Raw genomic sequence first — 12,285 nt, 5'->3', positions numbered from 1 at the left:
CTCTGTAAGCAAAGCTCAGCCAGTTTTTAATCACTGTCCACAGCGAAAGCAAGCCTTGGGTCACAGGCAGCTGAACATCCAGGCTGCAGTTTGGTGTTTGAAAGTTAGATGCATATTCCCAACAGAATAAAGCTAAAGACATAATATTACCCTCTGTCGTGACACCTAGACTGATCATTAACATTTTTTTGCTATGATTAGGGCAGGTTAGACTACTAGCTCTTCAGGTATTGCGGTACTGTCATGAGGAAGTTCAGGCTAGACAGCTCATAAGAACACCAGCAGCAGAGTTCCTGAACCAACCATTGATTATAATGCAGAAAGACTTTTGGATCAACATGCTGATTTTGATTTCTGAAAAAAATCTTCTAATGGTTGGAAATTTCCCAGAGACTTAGATAGATTGTGCCAGGGGTTGCTTTAACAGCTCAGGAAAGGACCAAGTGTACCAGAATGTTTTCAGTAAGATGTGATGGTTTTGAAATAGACTGTAAAAAATTTCAGCATGATATTTTGTGGTGGATTCTTTTGTAGAGAACAAATAGAAGACTAGAATCTACCTCTTTACAGTTCAGACATATTGGAAAAAGACCAAGGTTTTTGGATAGCCGAGCAGAAAGCCCCCAGGTATCTGATAACTAAAGGAACCACTTACTTATCAGAAGCCACACATACCGAGGATGAAGGATGTGATCTTGGTGGGGCAGCTGGAAACAACCGCTTTGATATGCTAGTTAATCAGAATGTACTGCAGAGAAATCAATACGAGGATAATCTCATTTGCTACTTATTTCTGGCTCGTATTTTCACAGGCTTTGAAATGTGCATTTCATCAATCATCTACTCTGGAAAGGAACGGTATGATTTTCAGCACTTCTGCTATTTTTGCCTGCAAAATATTCAAAATTGTTTCTGCAGAAGCTATGGGCAGCAGTGGGGGACATTTATTGAAAGAAATTTGGAACAATGGATCGCTAGTGGTTAAAATAAAAATGGAAATTACATTCTGGATGCAGGAGGTAAATGACTATTGCATTTACAATACATTGGCATTTTGCATGTGTGAACTACCCCTGAGTAGATGCGTTTTGGAAATTTTGAAAGCTGGCTGTCTTTTGAAACCTATGGAAAATGCAGATTCAGGATCCTGATTTTATGCTAATGTAAATAGGTGAAGGAGAATACTGGTTTGTTGAAACAAGGGAATTAGCATGTGAATGGGGAGTTTGGGGCTTCTCCCTCTTGTAAAGGCAGCTTTCAAAATAGACACTGGGATTTAAATCACACTGTGATTTTTCTCTTTTCATATCCATAAATCATGTTACTTGTAGTGCAGTAACAGCCTTCGAGCCTGTATTCCACTGGGCTACTGGTCCTGTAATTTTAATTAATAGCAATAATCTACAAACCTAACCACCAGTGAAACAGCCTGTTTTCTCTGCCCCTTCCTAACTTCTTTTGGATCTCAGTTTCAGTTTTCAGGACTGATAATTATAAAAACACAAAGTAAGAATTTGAGTGGGAGACCAGCCTAGAGTCCTTCCCTCCTCTTGTCAAAGCCTCTCAAAGGACGGTGCTGCCAGCCTCGCCAGAGACGCTGCGTTTGATGGGGATATATTCCTCACAAACAAAAGGAGCTGGCAGCAGCACGTTGCTGAGTAAGCCAGATTGCAATGACACAGGAGAATTAGCGCCTACTGAAGGGAGAGGACCTGTGAAGACATTTTCAGGAATGTTTCCAGCACAAGCAGGTATCTGTGTGTCTGAATACACACAGGTTGAACCTCCTAGTCACACACTGTAATACGTCAAGCCACCCGCAGGACACACTATGACTTTCTTCGCTCACGTGAGGTAAAAGCTCAGGAATCTCTGATGTGAATGTAACTATAATGAAAGCAAGCTTTCTCCTTCCAAGTTCCTCCTCTCCCTCTCCCTCACCTCCATTCCTGGAATTAGCCATGGAAACCTGCCCTGCGTTTGAAACGCCTGTTTGCATTTGTGCTACGGTGTGTGTGTTTGCTTTCCTTCATTGCATTTTATTTGCCTTTGATTAATGATTAAAACAAAACCATTGTGGCTGTTTTTAAGTGCCTCCTTCAGCAGAGAGGAGAACCTGCAGTAAGCCTGCTCTGGTGGCACGACTCCTGCTGCTGCTGCCAGCACCACCCGGGACGTACAGAGTACGGCTCCGCTCCAGGGCTGAGTCCTGTGAACGCACTGCAGGCCCTGCTGGGGATGCTTTGGTCTGCAAGTCCATTCACGTTGTGTTGGGAACAAGATTTTGCTTGTAACATGGAGATTTTTCAGTCATAGTCCTCTGACTTGTTGGGGGTAATTATGGTAGGCTTCGCTTTTAATGATGTAAAACTGTTTTGAGCTCCATAGCAATGGGATGCTACAACTTCAGTGGCTAAAATCCACTTCTGCTGCGCTGCCGTTTGGAAAGATGGCAGGAGGTACAGTTAGATTATGCTGCTTTAAAGGTTATAAAGCTCTTCTTCCTCCTGGCAATGACAATATTTGCCTTTCTGACTAAATGACTGACTTCTTGATGGAATAGCTGCTTTGCTCCTAACGGGAAATGTAATTCACTCAATAAAACAAGTGTTTACAGTTATAAGATTACAAACATTGTTTGTTTCTGTATGTTTTTGAATGGATGAGATGTGTACTTGTCTTGATTGCCCTACTGGGCGATAAAAGTTCTCTAATCAGTTCAGTGAAAATCTTGATTGGTACAGGACTGCTGTAGTTGCTTCTTTGTAATGAGACGTAGCATCTCCCAAAAGGATTTATTATGAGATATCTATAATCTTCTCAAGAGAAGGCAATTTAAGTGGTAACTGGTGGGAAAGAACATGCCATTTTCCAGTTCAATTCGCTTTGACCTTTGTCTGAAGGCAGGAAGTGGTGTCACATTCCTACATCTGCTTTACATATGGCTTGATTTAAATGAGCTCCCACCTGACGTCTGAATCAGAGAATCAGAAAGCTGCCGCCACACTTAGAGTCAGGCTGTGCTTAAAGAAGAGGTGCTGTACTACAGCTGAGCAAACCCCATGCTGGAAGGAGAGGCTCTGCTGTCACCCTGGTTCTCTCACAGCCCTGGAGAGGACCTGTAACCTCCTCTCTTCCCTGGTCTGGTGAGGAGCGGGGACGTGGGAGCAGTTCTCTGCTTCTGCGGGTTGAGCTCCCTACACCAGCACACCTTGAGTTTGGGCTCGTGCCCACAGCAGGGCACAGAGGCAGCCCCGGGGAAGGAGAGGAGGGGGGAAAGCAGCCCACTGTGTGCTGCATGTTTGTGGCACAGCGTGAGCCTGATACAGCCGCAGGTGCCGGCTGTACGCTCAGACCGAGAAGATCAAAATGGGATGGAATTGCAAAGTCCAGCCTTTTGTGAGCAGCACTCCATGACAACTCAGTACTGGCTTATCTAGAGCTGTTAGCCAAGGAGTGCCCTTTGATTCTGAAGCTGGAACATTAGCAAGCCAACTGGGCAACTTCAGCTGGGGCCAGGCTGGAGATTCTTCCTCAGAGCTGTCTCGGCTTCTTACCTTCCCCAAAATTGTTTACCAAGACATGCCTTAAGCAATTTTTCTGGATCATGAATGTTGTTCTTTGGAGCTCCTTTTGATCTGCTCAGTGTGGCAAGGCAGAATAGTGTGCTGTACTGAGCTGACCATTTTTAATGCACTCTTCTCCCACATCCTGCAATCACACATGCTTATACTGAAGTGCTTCACATTTGTCTTTGTCTCTCCATGAACCTACATCAAATCATAAAGCTGAAATAGAATGTGTGTGTGTATATATATATATTTTTTTAAAAAGCCTCTGTGTATCAGTATATATGCTCGGGAGAATTTTTGTCAAAACATTTCAATGTGTTTGTCAAAAATCAAGATGTTGAAAGAAATTTACATACTGTAAACATATTCTTTGGTGGGAGAAAGAGTTGAGACAACAAATAAGCATGGGAACATTTCAAACTTTTCTCTGAATGCCAATGATGAGTAACAATAAATAAGAAAATAGACTTCATAATTCCTGTTCTGTAATCACAGTATGGCTGAGGCTGGCAGGGACCCCTGGAGGCCACCTGCTCCAGGCCCTGCCCAAGCAGGGACACCCAGAGCAGGCTGCCCAGGGCCATGCCCAGGCGGCTTTTGGAGATCTCCAAGGAGGAGACCCCACAGCTCCCTGGGCAGCCTGTGCCAGCACTCCGTCACCCACACAGCACAGAAGGGCTGCCTGAGGGAGCAGAGGGAGCCTCCTGGGCTCCAGTTTGTGCCCAGTGCCTCTTGTCCTGGCACTGGGCACCACTGGGAAGAGCCTGGCTCCGTCCTCTTTGCACCCTCCCTTCAGGCATTTACAGACACTGATGAGATCCCCCTGGCCCTCCTCTTCTTCAGGATGAACAGTCCCAGCCCTCTCCTCCTTTCCTCACAGAAGAGGTGCTCCAGTCCCCTGAGCACCTTCGTGGCCCTTCATTGGACTCTCTCTGGTATGTCCACGTCTCTCCTGTCCTGGGGAGCCCAGAACTGGACACAGCACTCCAGTGCCAAGTAGAGGTGATTGCCTCCCTCCACCTGCTGGTAATGCTGGCAATAATCATAACAATTGAAATTCTTCATTTATTTTCACAAATAAAGTTATTTAGAAGGATGATATGAAATGATTTTTTGGATGAAAAGCATTTGACATTTATTTTTTCTGTGAACTTAAGCCTTAAACCAGAATTGCCAGCTATGACACTCATGAATAAATAAGATGTGATTTGGAAGGGAGATCTAGTCTGGATGAAGAAGGACAGGTAAGTACCTTAGAAATGGTATGCATTGCATAATGTTTCTACAGTCATAATCTAATACCTTGGTGACCGTCCCTGCAGCACATCTAAAACGTTTCAACCACACAGTAGTCATGTAATCAGTTTGTGTCACTCGTACCATTTCTGTGAGAAGGAGAGGGTCTTTTATTTGGGAGGAACAATATTCAATATTCATATGACATTAATTTTCCAGCTGTCACTGAATAGCAATGAGAATATTTTTCATGTAAAACATGCAAGCTACAATAAAATAATCAGTCCGATCTTAATGGGTGAAAAATTATATAATAGGTATAAATATGACAAACAAGATGGTAAATATCATTCCATTATAAACAATGAGTCAGGAGACAAAAGCAAAACACCTAAAAATGCACCCATGCAACTACTGTTGTTATTCTTTCCTTGACTAAGCCTGGCTCAGAAAGGTTATTTTCCTGTTAGTGGAACTGGAATCCAACTTTCCCTTTGACACATTATTAAAGGATAGTGAGGAGTGACACTAGTCCCCCTGTGTTCCTCTGAGAGTGTTTTGAAAGTATCGAGCAAAAGAAAATTTCTTAGAGCAACTCGTTCAGTGCTGTTTTTTCTCAAGTGTTTCTTCATCCCCACTTTCTGCTGAGAAGTTCAGCTCACATTTGATGTGGTATCTTATCTGGAAACATGGGGTTTACTAGTTGTGGTCATCCAACAGTAATAGCTGTTATATATACAAGACAGTCATTTTGAGCTACAGGTTACAGATATTTAGGCCTGCTAATGCTGCAGTTTCACTGTCATAAGTGCACCTGATGAACATTTCTTCCCCTTTTCACTGACTTAGAAAGGCCACGTTGCATTTGTATCACACTCTTTAGGCATTTGTGACACCAAACTACCAGAAGTCAATGCTGGTGAAGTGGTTAGGGGCTTTTGAAGGTCTACTGAGCAAAACTGAAAATGGCTTCTAGAGGCAAGCATCCAGCAACCTTAATAAGAGAAAATGGCCTCTGCTCTTTATTTTGATTTTCGGTGTGCCTGAAGTACAGCAGAAAAGCATTAAAATTACATAGATGTGAAAACATTGCTAATGATTTGAGTGTGAGAACCTCATGCTTTGTATTTGGTTGTTTAATGAAGTGTAAATATGACCTTGGGCCATCAGTGTTTCTGTTCTTATCCATACCCCTATCTAATCTTTCAAAGCTAATCCATCCTACAACAAATGTGGAGACCTGTGTTATGGTGCAATGTGGAGAAAGTAAGACTTCCATGTAGTCAGATTTCTGCACAGGATCCGTTTCTCACCTAAATAACAGCATTTTATCACTCCTGTTATCTTAAAGCAAACATCTACCAGCAAGCACTGAAACAGAAGTTTTCTCCCTACCCATGAAACTCTCGGGCTATGCTTCCTTGCTGACCATCAGAATAGTTTGCAAAACAAGCTGTATAATATGCTTCATAGGTAGAAGTTAAAATATATACATACATGTTTGTTTCTCTTGTTAAATTACAGTATTTTTCATTCATCTTCTTCAAGGAAACTCTGCACAGAGACCCAGGCAATTTGCCAAGTGGTACTCGTGGAAAAGCCATCAGCTGTTGACAGCGGGCCTTCAGGCCTGAATTGAGGCCTGCTCCATTTACCAAGATCAGGTGCATGGACATGACAGATGAACGGGATGTGTTTACTTCTTTCTTGGACTAGAAACACAAAGCTGACTGAAAACGTAGCGGGATTCTTATCTGGCATTGGTCTTGTGTCCCACTACAGGTGCTGATCTGAGCAGCCACACTGACTTTCAGACGTCAGACTTTCCCCACTGTCAAAAGGGAAACGGGTGTTATGGTGCAGGGGCAGCTGTACAATGTGTACAAGAAAAGCTTCTCTCTAACAAAAACTCCTGTGCTGTTCTAAACCAGACAGAAGTTTCTTGTGTCAGTGAGGAGAGGCAATCTTCCTTTAATGGTTCTTTTCTTTCTCCTTGCAGAGCTTCATTTGCTGAAAGTTATGTTTAGGGCTAATTTCTAAAGTCACTGTAAACAGACATAACCATTGTGTTTGCCTATTTCCTCATCTAAACTCATCTACAAGCTACAGTTTGGAAACCACTACAGAAAATCAAACAAAACGTATCTTGCTGTTTACTCTGCAGTGAAGAGGAACTCCAGAATCTGGCAAAAGGCAGTATCAGCAAAAGGTGCAAAAGTATATTTGAAGTTCAGGATGCCACAAAAAGGCCAAAGATAATATTTAACTTGTGTTAACGTAAGCCAGCTCAGCTTCTTTACTGTGCACCTGCACTGTAATAAATAAACAGAATAAATATATGGAAACAGGAACAATAAACATTTATTGGTTGAATAAAAGCAGAAAAGTGTTTTTCCCAGAGAAACTGAAGAAACTACAGTCATTAGTTTAAATTTTCCATGAGCTTACGTTAAGATAAAAAAAAATAAAAATAATGAGTAAATATATAGAGTGAAAAAGCCTGATGAACACTAAAAACCACAGGTTAATAAAACATATTAGGTCAGACAAACCTGATACTTAAAATCACTGTAATTGCATGTTTGTTACACAGAGGCATTCTGGTAGAAGTAATGCTTATTGATTGCAGAAAAGCACTTGATACGATACTGAATTATAAATCTTTTATCATTTGGTACGTGAAATACAGGGAAATATCATAATGGGGTGAAAAGGAGGCTGATCAATGCGGAGGAACAAAGTGTTGTATCACTGCTTCCTCAGTGGGCAGAGCTGCTGCTGGAACTGAGACTCTTCTCTCATCCCACTTTCTACTGCCAAGATCTGGAAGAAAGGGTAATCATAAAATGCATTTGTCCTTCCCTAAAATTCTGTTTCTGTCACTTTTTTTAAATTATTATTTCTTTTAGAGGAAAATGGCTGACAATTCATTACAAATGTATTTAGATTTATAATTTATATTAATTTGTTTGCCTCTTGGCACAGAGCTACCTCTGGAAAGTGCAGCTCAGGAACGGGAATTACACTCTGGAAGACTTTTTAACATTCAGAAAGTTCTGCTATGACAAGCAGAGCAGCTCTTCTTCCCAGTTGTTTCTGGAGCTGAACTTCTACACTATTTTGTTTAAAGAATCCCACAAAATGGGTGGTTTCTCAAACAAGAATGTTTTGATATTTCTACAAAAACCATGTTGTTTCCTGGCATCTTTAATTCTCAACTCATGGACTGTACAGAAACCAAAAAGCCCCAGTTTCAGGACAGTCCATATGGCAGAGCTGTGGAGACTGGGGCATAAAAACCTTGGGAAACTTGCTTCTCCAGTGCTCCAGAAGCCCACTTTATAGGGTGTCAAGCAGTGGGAGTACCAGCATAGATGGGAACAACTTCCTGTGAGATTATGGCAATTTTCAGACAAAACTGACTTTCTTTTGAAGAACTGAGTGTGTGGAAAACAAACGTTCTAAGGAAAATGAATGAAAAGTGAATTGCTTTCCAGCTGAGAACATTCAGAGCCAAGACAACTCAAATCTACTCTCCTAAATTGCAGATTTTATTACATCTACCTGAGAATACAAGAACTTCTGCTGTTGCTGAGCACGGTAAATCCCATGTAGCAAGATCTAGCTCCTTTTCATTTTTTTCCTCTTGAGACTCCTACAGGGTTCAATTTCTGCAAACAGAAAGGCACTGAGGTAAGGTATGCCAGGGTATGGTTACATCAGCTCAAACTGAAATAAATATTTGAATTTCTTCCACGAGATTCCCTGGCAAGGTTGTGAATGACTGTGAGGGAAGAAAAAAAAGATATTAAAAAAATAAAAATAAGAATTTCTTTTAGGGACACTGCCCTCTTTTTAATGCCAAACTGGTGCTGTCCTCCTCCTTGGAGAAGGTTGGCGATCCTATTTTAATGGATCTAGGATATTAGTACAAAACCCACAAGTGTATTTCTCATGCATATCTAGTGACTCTTCCTCAGCTGGTGTTTTTGCAAGCTGTTTCTGGAAGATAAGATTAAATACAAATCCTTGGCATAAGTTTGCTGGTTAGGTTCAGTTTTGCACAAGTTTTAAATGCAAGTTAGGATCTGGCTGTGTCATTTTTGAACATTTGAATAGTAAAAGTAGTGCCAAGACATACTCTTATGGGGAAGAGGTTGTTTTGGTGTGGTTCTCTTCCACCTGGTCATAGTTCTAACTCACTTGTTCCAACAGTTGCTCTTATGGTACAGGTAGAACAAAATACTGTGGCAACAAGAATCCCTCTCCTAGGCAGTTTCCAGGATTAAAGCACTGTTCCTTTCCATCAGCTGTCTGTTTCGTTAAAATGGGACTTCCCATCCCACTGATGTCCTACCTACCTGCTGGAAGAGCAAACCCCCTTCAACAGGACCGTACCCCCAGTGGGGTTCAGGGCTCTGATCACACCATGTGGAACTGGCAGGGCGCTTGGACAACCACAATGCCTGGATCCTGCTGGTCTCCCTGCTCTTCTTCCCCCGAAATGCATTTGAGAAAAGGGCAGATGTAAACTCTGACGGGGAAGGGAATAGAGAGAAACACCCATGAAGCAAAAGGAAAAAGTGTGGCTAATTGTGTAGTGTTAGGAAAAGAGTAAGGTAAGAGTAGGTAAACTCATAAAGTGCACTTTCCTCACTGACTGAGAGAAGTAGTTAAACTCTTTTTATATGCGTTTACTGTTAGTAATTTAGTGGCAAGTATTTTCTCTCCTGCACCTCCTGAACAATTGCAAAAGAAAATCACATATTTGTTTTTTCCCCAGAGATGAAATTTTTATGGGCTGTTAAAGAATAATGTAGCTCTGTCTGTTAATATTGGACAAACAGATGGTGTCATCTGACAGACAGCTGACAGTGCCACCATGGTGGCAGCCAGCTCTACTTCTTCTAAAGCAAATTACTGAGGATAGCTACATAATCAAGAGACATGTGGAGTTCATACTCTAAAAAAACCAATACTTCCGAGCCAACTAATTGTAAATGCTTTCACAAGCATTTTTATATAGTAACTGTTATTTACAAAACCATGTATTTATATATATTTAATTCCAAACTCTTAGATTTGCTGAATATAATTTTTGATAGCCCCTGATGTTTGTTTTGGTAAGATCTCTGAACTTTGCTGGTTAGATGACTGGGATGAGGAATACTAAATATAATGAAAACCAGCTTTTGCTGGCAAAAAAAAACTTAGTAAAGAAACTTTGTTTTCTTGGGTAACAGACAAGAATGACTGAAAAGGTAGACTATGACAGTGACAGAATCTAATACTACTCATGTGATCCCACATGTAGTTACTGACTATGCTTACTTTAAAGTCATGCCTGAGTGCTACCTATCTTCTGACCATTACGGGTAGTAGCCCATCCAAACTTACCCATCTGCTTGCATAAATGTTAGGAAGACATAAAATATTAAAAATGAAAACAAGTCTTTTTTGAAGTTTAAGAAAGCTTCATCAAGAACCCTTATTCCCTTCTAACTCCATGTGTTCCCGATGTGGCTTTGCATGATCCATTATTTTAATTTCCCCTTGAAAGCACATAATGGCAGGTGGGAAAATACAGCAGTCTTATTGAGAAAAATTAGTACTATGAGCAGAAGTAATTTGTATGAAACATCTCACTACTATACCAGTTTTTCCTGTTCTGTGCTGTTTTTTTTTTTTTCTGTTGCTTTGTAAAATGTACTTTGGGACTCTAATTCTCTGTGTGAATTTCCCCAAAATAACTGTTATTGGCTACTGTTATTGTTAGTGTTTCAATTGTATTATACCCATTCTCAATGAGTACTTCTGAACTTTAAGATATAGGGGTACAATAACTTCCATATAGCTTTTTTTTTTTGCTGTTAAAAAATTACTGTGAATTCCACAGAGACATTATGTCCAGAAAACACTAATAACCATGTTTTCTTGGTTTACAGTTTAACATTCCTTTTCCCCTCCTCTGACACATATACAAAGAAGTTCATTATGCTGAATCCCCTGCAGCTACCAAGTATTCTGCAGTGAAGAAAAACAAGTTTTGTTAAGGAGATTATGGCTCTGGTGTTTTAACAATCTGAAATGTTCATTGAGAATAAATCTTAATTGGACTAAACTTTAAAGGCTTTTGTTGCTCCCTGAAAACAGAAGCACATGTAATATACAGGTCCTGGAAGAAGATGATCTGAAAATTTAACAAAAATGTGACTTCTGAACTTCTCAGATGAAATTTTGCTACAAATTTCTATGGGAGTAATTTTCTATAGGATTAATTTCTAACTGTAAGCAAGCACTAAGAAAACTCAAATTTGGTCAAGGCCTTTCATTTCTAGTAACCGAATTTTTCTGACTACTACAAGTGTTCCATCTTCATCCCTGTGGCTCCACTGAGTTCCCATATCGAGACTGCTCACACACATAGGTGTTAAGCAGGAAAGTGTATGCTCTGCATGAAGGGAGCCAAAAGCAATGAACCCCCAAACATGGGCTGGTCTGCCTGTGTGCTCACCGGAGACGGTGGGAACCTCCAGGGGGCCGGGCAGGGGCAGGGGGAAGCAGAGCAAAGAATATCAGAGAGTATTTCTGGCCCTCTTCCCCTCCAGGACCAGTGTGGAAGTGATAGAGGAGTAATGAAAACCAACCTCTAGGAGTTTAAGGGAAGGAGCTGTGGTGAAGCTGGCTCTGCCGGATGTCTGTCCGTCTGACCGTTGTGCTCAGGTTCTCACGATTTTTCTGTGCTGCTGGGCCTGGGGGCACTTCCCAGGTCTGGGTGTGTTGCCAGGCCACATTCTGAGCACAGCTTATGACAAGGAGCTTTTTTCTATGCAGAAAATACATACGTGAGTTTGAGCTAGGAAATAAACTAGAAAATTAGGAGTAAGACAGAACTATCAAAAATGCAAAATAGTGAAATGGTTAAAGAAGCCTTTACTTATTTATTTATTTATTTATTTATTACCAAAGAATAAAGATATATTTGAAGATATTACCTTGAAAATGATTTTTGACCAATCATGATTTTTACAGCAAGATCCTACCCCTCTTTGTGAACATAGATACTGACTTCAGTGACTGTTCAGGAAACAAAGCTCCAAGAGAAATCCAAGAGTTTACTTTGACAAACACAATATGAATGTTTTAATAAATACCTACGGTGAAATATAAACTGCAATATCCTCATCTGGAAGATGAGCTCTTGCTTCTCCTGTCTGCTTAAAGCATATTTGCATGGCTTCCATTACTTCCTTGATTTTTTAAAATCAAAGTATAGGTGAAAGCCAGTGGTGTGAATGGTTTGTTATCAGTTCTGTATGAATTTTCCTCTAGGTAATCCACTTCTTTCCACACAGTATGACGCCAATTAAATCAAAGTTTAATTCTTAGTCGTTATGTTACATCATTAATTTCTAAATGATCCTAGAGACTTCTGACTACCCTGTTATGTTCTGCGAGGGATATCTCAGTTTGAGCA

The sequence above is a fragment of the Cygnus olor genome, chromosome 1, assembly GCF_009769625.2.
Source record: "Cygnus olor isolate bCygOlo1 chromosome 1, bCygOlo1.pri.v2, whole genome shotgun sequence".
Lineage (NCBI taxonomy): Eukaryota > Metazoa > Chordata > Aves > Anseriformes > Anatidae > Cygnus > Cygnus olor.
Note: the sequence above shows the minus strand (reverse complement) of the source record.